Source organism: Abrus precatorius, unplaced genomic scaffold (genome assembly GCF_003935025.1).
Source record: "Abrus precatorius isolate BTA unplaced genomic scaffold, Abrus_2018 Scaffold3, whole genome shotgun sequence".
NCBI classification, from domain to species: domain Eukaryota; kingdom Viridiplantae; phylum Streptophyta; class Magnoliopsida; order Fabales; family Fabaceae; genus Abrus; species Abrus precatorius.
Genome location: NW_020874373.1, coordinates 13,099,815 through 13,108,389, shown reverse-complemented (window position 1 = coordinate 13,108,389; position 8,575 = coordinate 13,099,815). Strand labels below are relative to the sequence as shown.

The following is an 8,575-nucleotide window of genomic DNA, read 5'->3' as shown; positions in this document are numbered from 1 at the left end:
TTTATATTTTATTTAATTTTTTTATAATATAAGCAGGTTTTTTTTAACGTGTGATAGAAACAAAGACACATAATAGAAATTTATATATAGTAAATTTTTATTAAAAAATTTAAAATTTTACAAGATCCAAACATTAAAAATATTAAATGTTATAATTTTTTAAAAACTATGATTTATTATTTTCTTATGCTGTCTTAAATACAGTTGTTAAAAAATATGTATGACATGCATATTTGCAAAGTTGACTTTTAATTTTAACTTTATTATATTTTTAAAATTCTATTTGAATTAATTGTGAAAGGCTTCTTCACAGTTTTAAACATTTGATTGTCTTTATATATATTGGTTTACTTCAATTTATTCAGTTCCCCATTTTATGTGATGAAATTATACTTGGAGGCTCCAGCTCATACCAGCTTCATATGACACTGGTAATAATTGTACAGTGCAGTGATAAGTATAAAATGAAAATATAGAAGTATTTAAAGTTTTCACTTTATACTACTTAAGAATATTTTGATTGAGATAATATTTTAAGAATAGTTTCCTTAAATTTAAGTAGTTTGGTTTCCCTTGCTTATATATATATATGTGATTTGTTAAACCAGGACAACATGACTCAGAGATTTTGTGACATAAACCTTGTCAATAATGGCCTTGAGTTCTTTCAAAGCTTCGTTCGCTGTTCTGCTCTATATTTTCGTGCTTTATTTTCTTGCTTTTCAACGTTGTTATTGCGCTGAGGCAAATGCAACGCTAGTTGTAGACGCTACTAACAAGGAGTCTGCAAGGCGAATTCCTGACACATTTCTTGGAGTATTCTTTGAGGTAAGCAACAAAACTAGGAGCAGTAGTATATGTACATTTTTTAAGAAGTTCTTGTACCAAAAAAATTATTTTTTTATAAATTAGAAACAAATCTTACTATTTTTTGAGAATTTTTTTTTAAGTTTGAGAAGATATAAATTATTTTTAACGTGTGAATGAAATTTTATTTATTTTTTATATTAATTTTTTTATCATTTAAAAACTTTTCTTGAAAGTGTATCTAAATTCAATCAATGTAAAAAAAAATATTCTGTTTTTAGTGTCATCACTCTATTTTATTTATTTATAGCATTGAAACTGTTCAGCATTCATTATTTTTTTTAATATACTTTTATTAATCAGAAGTTTATGTTGATTTTCCAAATAATTTGTACCCAGTCCTTTTTTTTAGACTATTATAAGGTTTTATTTATCAATATCTTTTTTCTTTATCCTTTTTATTCACTTCTTAATAATTAATTACATTGAGGGCCTTATTGAAGTAAACTTAAAAAAAAAATATAAGAGAAAAAAACAGTATAAAAAGTGAATAATTTTTTTCCATAAATTAAAAATAACTTATATTTTTCTAATTTTTGAGAAGTTCAGATAAGCTCTCTTTTTTAACTTCTCTAGAGATAAATTATTTTTAAATTGTAGAAGAAGTTTTATTTATTATTTATACTAAATTTTTTCCTTCTATAATGACTTCTCTAAAAGTTCACTCAAATGAAGCCTATAGTAGTCACTTAACTTTTGATTTTATTTTGCTTTAGTCTTTTAAAAAAAAATTCTCATTTTAATTCTTTAACTTGTAAAAGTGTTTTAAATAAGTCTTTTTTTGTCAAAAACTTTAATTCTATTAAAAAATTATTTTTTATTTTTTTCTTGTAAACTTTAGCAAAAGTAAAATATATTTCAATTAGTTTTTTGGTTGTTGTTTTTTTTTTCCTCTTCTTACCTTTCATCTATGCCTTTATGATCATTTCTCTCCTCCTTTAATTTTTTTTTCTTTTCTCTTCCTCATTATTTTTCCCTCGTAGCATTCATACTCTTTATCCTTTGGAACATTAAAAATAATTGATAGATTTTTTTTGTTGGGTTATTATGGGATCATAAGATAAAGACAGGAAAAGACAAAAAGTTAAGCAAGGATAGATAATCGTATCATACTAGCCTTGATGTCATTGTCTTAAGAAAAAAAAAAGGAAAAATTTTGTTGTAAGAGGAGTAAAAAGGAAAAAAATAACTAAAAATTTACTAAAATATTTTATATTTTTGCTCGAAATTCATAAAAAAAGAAAAGGATATTTTTTAATAAAACTGGACTTTTTTTATTAAAATGACTTATTTAAAATATTTTTATAAATTAAATAAATGAGATAAGAAAAAAAAATAAACAACTCAAAATAAAACTAAGAATTAAAGAACCAATCTGTTAATTTAACCAACATTTTATTTATGTGATATAGCATAATAATGAAACAATAATAAGATAAAAATGATAAAATTTAATAATAAAATGTTATTTATTAATCAATGAAAATTTAAACAGTAAAATTACTTTTTTTTAACAAAATAAAACTACCATATATTAGTATGTAGACACTGTGGTACCCTATTTTTTACAAAATTAAACAGTATTACCATAAACTAAACGAATCTCATTTCAATTTTCAAAAAGTTTTTACCAACTTCTATGAATTTATTTTTCAGGAGATTAATCATGCTGGTGCTGGAGGACTATGGGCAGAGCTCGTTAGCAATAGAGGTCATTTTCATATCCCTAAATCTTTCTAATTCCATTTGTTTTTAGTTCAAGGTTCATCAATTAGATTTCAATATTTTTCAAGTGACTTTTTTTTTCTATTATTACGAATTTATGTTTAGGCTTTGAAGCTGGAGGCACAAATAATACCTTAAATATTGATCCATGGTCAATTATTGGAAATGAATCAACCATTTCTGTATCTGTTAATCGTACCTCTTGCTTTAGGCATAACGAAGCTGCATTGCATATGAAGGTGCTTTGTGGTGGTGACAAACCATGCCCGCCAGGTGGTGTTGGAATCTCTAACCCGGGTTACTGGGGCATGGTGAGAAATAATTAATATATATTTACCATTCACACGTTCACATGACCTCCATATTTTATTACAAATGGTCATCATTAAATATAAAAGTCATAAGACTTTTTTAAAAAAATTATGTGATTTATTTTTAAAATTAATCATATAATTTTAATCAATAGTAATAATTCATTTATTATATGACCTAAATTTATCATCTTTCTATATAAAAATGAAATTTTTGCAATATATATATATATATATATATATATATATATATATATGTATGTATGTATGTATGTAAATGCAAATGATTGATATTGATTATATAATTTATTCTATAATTTTTCTCGAGTTTGTATTGCATTTTAAAGTTGAAATCTACAAAAAAAATTAAACATGAAATAAAGAAAAGACTCGTATAATATCGCACTTTTATTTTTTTATTAGAAAGTAGAAAAAATATTATAGTTGATAGTATAAGGCAACTTTTATCTTTCTAATATCCTTTTTCATGCTTAGAATATTGAGCAAGGGAAGAAATATAAAGTGGTCTACTATGTTAGTTCAGAAGGAAAGTTTAATTTTCAACTTTCATTCACTGGTGTTGATGGCATAAAATTGGCATCGAATAGTATCAGGTAAGTTCCTTTTTATTTAGAAGATGTAGAGATTTATGATCTACACCCAATGACCCATAAAATTATTTGTTGTAATGATTAATACAGCTAATCAGTGGTTCTTGGCAGGCACGATTTTAAAGTTAGAAAATGGAAAAGGGTGGAGACAATACTGATAGCAAGAGCTACTAATCATCATGCAAGCCTTCAAATAACCACAACTAGCCAAGGCGATTACTTGCTAGACCAAGTATCAGCCATGCCATTGAACACTCATATGGTTAGTAGTATTCACACCTCATAAAGCAATAATAAATTTAATGAAAATATGCTTGCAATGTATTGTTAGATGGCCTTCTAATAATTAAAAGTAATAAAAGAACTAAAATTGAGATACGTTAAGTAGTTCAAAAAATAAATTTACAACAAAATATTTTGGAGAATTAAAGTTAATAACGATGCATGTATTGTTTAATTTAAAGAATGACAATGAGAATTCAATTAATAAGAAAATTAAATAATTAATAATAATCATGATAAGTCACACTTGGTGCCTGGCGATGCAATATTCCAGTATTTCATTCTTGACTTGATTCTTCTCTTGAGGCAGGGTCATGGCTTCCGAAACGACCTTTTCAAAATGGTGGCAGATTTGAAACCAAAATTTCTCAGATTTCCGGGTATGTATAATCAATTATAACTCTTCGAACTTAGGTGTGCTAGTTGCTGATTCCATACAACCTTGTATTGAGCTAGAACACTTTTTGAAACCAATTGATAAAATTAATTTAATAAATAATTAAATCAGTCTGTGGATAACTGATGAAGTATAATTACATTAGCTCAATAAATGATTTAAAACAATGTCTTTGCATTAGGTGGCACTTATGTTGAAGGAAATCATCTGAAAAACCAATATCGATGGAAGGATACTGTTGGACCATGGGAAGACAGACCTGGGCACTTCAATGATATTTGGAACTATTGGAGTGATGATGGAATTGGTTATTCAGAGTATCTCCAAGTGGGTATCTCATTTTACAATTATAATTGAATGAGTCCTATACTTAGTTGAAATATTATTAATTATATAATGTTTCATGAGCAGCTAGCAGAGGACCTTGGTGCATTGCCCGTATGGGTTTTCAATGCTGGTATATTCTTCTTGTCCTAAACTCAACAATATCAGATACTTGAATTTGTCCCTTTTTTTTTCTAATTAATTGAATATAATTTAGGTATCAGCCGTCATGATGCGGTTAATACATCAGACATATCACCTTATGTGCAAGTATGATTGTCTTCTCTCGTTCTTTTCTTCTTATTTTATGTATAAATTTTTTTATTCTGTCTGAAGTTACATATTAAAAAAGAAAAGATATAGTAATTTTTTATTAAAAATTATAATTATTAATGCATTAAATTTTATAATATCCTATTATTTTCAATAAAATTTTATTAGTCATAAATTTTCACTGTGTGTTGTTAAATACACGTTAAACAAACTGGTTATGAATTTACATACTATTATTCTGAAATCTGTGCACTTACACAGGATGTCCTGGATGGCATTGAATTTGCAAGAGGCTCTCCTTTCTCAAAATGGGGTTCTTATAGAGCTGCAATGGGACATCCTAAACCATTTGACTTGAGATATGTTAGCGTTGGAAATGAAGATTGTGGTCTTTTCAACTATGAAGGCATGCAGTTTTGTTGTTTTTAATTCTTATTCTTTGAGCATATATATGTGCAAACAATTAATTATTCTTCACATATATATATTAACCGTAAAAAAAAAAATTGTATGATTCAACGATCAACACCTTTGATATTTGCACGATTCTGAAGATGTTGATTTATTCAATTATTAACAATTTTTTTTGTTTCTTTTCAGCAAATTACATTAAATTCTTCGATGCTATAAGATTAGCCTACCCAGATATTCAAATTATCTCAAACTGTGATGCTTCCCGTAAACCCATAAATCAACCAGCTGATTTGTTCGATTATCATGTAATTATAGCATTCTAACATTACTTGTTGAGTTTTCATTTGTTGCTACAACTATGGCTAGCGAGTTTATCTTTTTCTCATTTGTCAATTCTTTCCCATCCTTCTTCATGCTTTTTCATTTTTTGATAACCGTGTTTTAGTTTTTATTAGATTTATACAAATGCCGCGGACATGTTTTCTAAGTCTACTGCGTTTGACCGTTCATCACGATCTGGTCCAAAGGTTTGATTAATTTTTGAATTTTAATGAACATTTTTTCAATTCATTATTAATAGATTGTTGACTTTTGCATAATTCGATTGATGAATGCTCAACATCATTCTACAGGCTTTTATTAGTGAATATGCTGTGTGGAAAGAAGATGCTGGAAATGGAAGCCTTTTGTCTGCTGTGGCTGAAGCCGGATTTCTTATTGGGCTAGAAAAAAACAGGTTTACTATATAGTTTTTCTATGTACTTTATTTACAATTTTTTTAAAACTTTTTAACCTTATCTATGTACAATTTTTCATTGATTATATTTATTTTTGTGTTTATGATGCAGTGATATCGTGAAGATGGTTTGCTATGCACCACTTTTCTTAAATATCAACGACAGGAAGTAAATTTCTTATGCTTTTGCTGTGAAACTTCTACCCTTTGTCATATTTTTATGATGTAGGATAAGCACAATTTATTTTGGTAAATTAATTGTGGATTTCCAATGCATAACATGAAGTTTTGTAAATGTGTCATTGTAGGTGGATTCCCGATTCAATTGTGTTCAACTCTCATCAACTTTATGGAACTCCTAGCTATTGGGTGCAGAAACTTTTTATTAGGTCTAGTGGAGCAACACTTCTTAACTCAACCCTCACAACTTCTTCACCCAATTCAGTTATTGCATCTGCAATTATTTGGCGAAATTCTATACATAAGAAGAATCACCTTAGAATAAAGGTAACACAAGTTCCTTTTTAACTAAACTGAAATTCTGAGTTTTGCTATATGCAATGTCCTTGAAAGTGACAAATACGAGTATATATTAGTTCTTGGACTAATATGTTTCACGACAAAAAAAATTATTGAGTGACTCTTTTGAAAAGATTAAACTGGATTTAACAAAAAATTTCAAGAATTAATTGAAATGTTTACTTTTTTTTTAATCTTTGAACAGAATTTCCATATGGTGTTGTTTTTTTTTTTAATAGTACTTTAACTTGGAGTTGTTGACTTCCGCAGGTAGTGAATTTTGGAAATGTCGCTGAGAGTCTTAACATTTCTATAAAAGGTTTGAACTCAGAAGTTCAACAAAGTGGTTCAACAAAGACAGTGCTCAGATCAACCAATGTAATGGATGAAAATTCCTTCTTAGAGCCAAAGAAGGTACAATTTGGTTTGTGTTTACTTGTGCATATATGCATATAGTTGCCCTAGCATGTAAACTAACTCATGTCATTTTTGTGTTCTTTTTTTCATTTTAAATTCAGGTGATACCACATACAAGTCCACTTGAGAAGGCTGGGCAGGAAATGAATGTGATTCTCTCTCCTTATTCTGTGACATCATTTGACTTGTTGATATGAATCGATCAATGAATCTATTAGGAGCACAGGAATGATGTCTAAAACAAAAACGAAGACAGATGTGAAGGAGATCGTACTTTTTATTTTATTTAACTTCTTACATTATCAAGAAATGTAATATCCTCTTTTGTCCCCAAAGAATAATAATTTAAGTTTTTTCAATATTCTTTTTTACTATTTTCTATTATTTTTCCTCCGTTTTCTCTGATTAGATGTTTTTGTGGTAAAAATTATGATACATATTGGTAGTGGGTCAAATTTCCTGCAATATCACTAAAAATAATTTATTTACTAATAGTTTATATTAGATCATGTTTGAATCAAACTTCTTAATAAGTATTTAAAACACTTACTAAAAATTTAAATATCTTTCATAACTTAAAATCATTTTTTATTCCTTTATTTTTTTAAAATCACTTTCATGTACCTTTTATAAAATTTGAAATACATTAATTAATTTGAACTCATAAATTCTTTTTTATTTCTTTTATCTTTTTATTTTCTTTTTTTAAGTACTTCTTTAAAAATTTACTCATATTAGACTTTAGTTAATCTTATTAATATATATATATATATACATATATATATATATATATATATATATTATATAGAAATTGTGCTATTAAAATAATCATTGAATATACACTAATAGTCAAATACATTATACTAACAACAAAACTAGTGATGAGCGATGATATAGATACATAAACAAAATTATTTGATATATAGACTTATAATTAAGGACTAATTTTTTATTAAATAAATTAGTTCAAGATTTTTTTTAAAGTTTATTTAAATAAAAGATCAGGCTTCATGTCATCTAAAAAGCTTTTTACGAGTAATAGGCCGATTTATTTAAATAAATGTAAATAATATCATATTATTATTATTATTATATTTTTATTTAAATCTTAAATCCGTTGATTTATATATAAATGTATGCCCTTTTGTCAATTTAAGGATAAATTTGTCTAATTTATTTGAATTAAAAGCCTTTTAAAAAAATTAAATTTTGAATAATTGGCCTAGACCTTAAAAAAATCTATAAGTAATCATAACGAACTTGAGCCTTAAATTAAGAAGTTGAGATTAGGCTTAAATTGCAAAACCTAACTATCCCATAAGGAATAAAAATAAAAATAAAAAGCCACGAGCCTTAAATTTAGAAGTTGAGATTGGGCTAAACTTGCAAAATCTAACTTAACTCTATCTATTTTCATTTTTATTTGATAATAAATATTTTTTTTAATGTAAGCTTTTAGTCTAGTATTATTTGTTCACATTTAGTCTTTATTATTTCTTAATTGTTCGAATTGAATTTCCCTCCTCTAAAATTTCTTTCAATAATTATAAAAAATATAACAAAAAAATATAATATATAATTAATTTATATTAAATATATATAAAACAATAAATAAATAAAATAGGTTTTTATTATATTTTATTTATTATTATCATTTAGTAACGATAATATGTATCTTGAGATATTATGAAGTGATAGT

The 8,575-nt window shown here is 26.2% G+C and overlaps 1 pseudogene; it reads left to right on the top strand.

Annotated features, from left to right (window-relative positions):
* The first annotated feature begins 651 nt into the window (after positions 1 to 651).
* On the top strand, positions 652 to 7,300 carry LOC113862202 (annotated as a pseudogene).
* Positions 7,301 to 8,575: the final 1,275 nt, after the last annotated feature.